Source organism: Montipora foliosa, chromosome 6, assembly GCF_036669935.1.
Source record: "Montipora foliosa isolate CH-2021 chromosome 6, ASM3666993v2, whole genome shotgun sequence".
NCBI lineage: Eukaryota > Metazoa > Cnidaria > Anthozoa > Scleractinia > Acroporidae > Montipora > Montipora foliosa.
This window is the reverse complement of record NC_090874.1, coordinates 72696152-72697591: the sequence shown is the minus strand read 5'-3', so window position 1 is coordinate 72697591 and position 1440 is coordinate 72696152.

Sequence of the window (1440 nt, the reverse complement as noted above, 5' to 3'; positions counted from 1 at the left end):
CGCAGTTCAATGTCCGCCGGAAATCCTATCAAATAGATTAACAGAAAACCATTTCTGACATTGGTGCAGAGACAACGTTGAGAGATAAGTGCCTTCTACGACTTTTATTTTGATGTTTTTGTCCTCCCTTTCATACCGTTTTGTTCTAAAACTGTTTCATGTTCCCTTATTCCTTAAGATATTTTGTCTTTACAACGCGTCAAGCGGTTATAAACATAGTAAAACAATGCATTTTATGAAATCTCGGTTCCCCACTTTGAAATCGGCCATGTTCCCTTGTTCCCCAAAACCCCTGTGCCGGTATGTTTAGGTTCCTTGTGTGCCTGGTTGGTTTTAGGTCTATGCAGGGGCGTTTTTGTGTACCCCCAGTAAATGGAAAGGGGTAGTGGTTTGTACGAGGAAAATTAAAACAAATGAAAAAAAAAAAAAATGATTTGACGGGCTTTCTATTTATTTCTTTGCGTCTCTTTTTTTTTTCTGGTTTGTTTTCTTTTTTCGTCGTTTGGCTTTTCTTATGTTTGCTTTATTTTTTAGCTATTTTCATACTTCAATGTGGAAAGACTTCCAGGATTCGATTCCCCCACATCTCCTTGGTCTAGTAGATGAGGTAAAACAGACCGTTTTCGTTGCAAAAGCTGATGGCACAGTGAGGACCGACCTATCTTGGAGGTAAAACAGCTGGAAACGCTGGGCAAAGTCGAAAGGCCTTCCCTATTTACCGGCAAATTCGTTCCACGTTCCAATGTATTTGCAAGTCATTTTGCAAAGTACTTCTTCTGCTTCCCCTATCAACCACGCAGTTTACAGTATAGATTGGGCCCATGGGTTGGCTGGTTGTCCGAAGGTTTCCTCTCATTGTATGGTCCAGTCCATGATGAGAGCGTCTAAGCGTGTTTTGGCAAAGCCCAAATGCAGGAAAGAACCGATAACTCCCGAGATGCTCCAGCAGTTGGCAGAGAGTCTTAAAGATAAGTCTTGCATTGCTAGTTCTAGAACTCTCGCACTGTGTCTTATAGGCTTTGCTGGATTTCTTCGTTTCAGTGAACTATGCAGTATCCGTGCTTGTGATGTTCATCCGGCTTTACACCTCTCACTGTTCTCTATTTCTAGAATCCTCTAAGACTGACCAATTGAGAGAAGGAGCTTGGATTAATATAACAAGATCAGGCAAAGTTACATGTCCCGTTGCCGCCCTCGAGAGATACCTAGCCGCAGCTGGAATCAAGCTTGATGAAGACTTGCCCCTATTCCGTTTCGTCCAAAAAGTTCCGCGAAGGTTCGCCAGCTGGCATTTCTTACACCAGAGCAAGAGAAATAGTGAACGAAGCTTTTAAGGACATTTCTGATGTTTCTAAGATTAGTCTTCATTGTTTGCGAAGTGGTGGTGAATCTGCTGCTGCCAATGCAGGAATCGTTTATTCGAACGTCATGGCCGTTGGG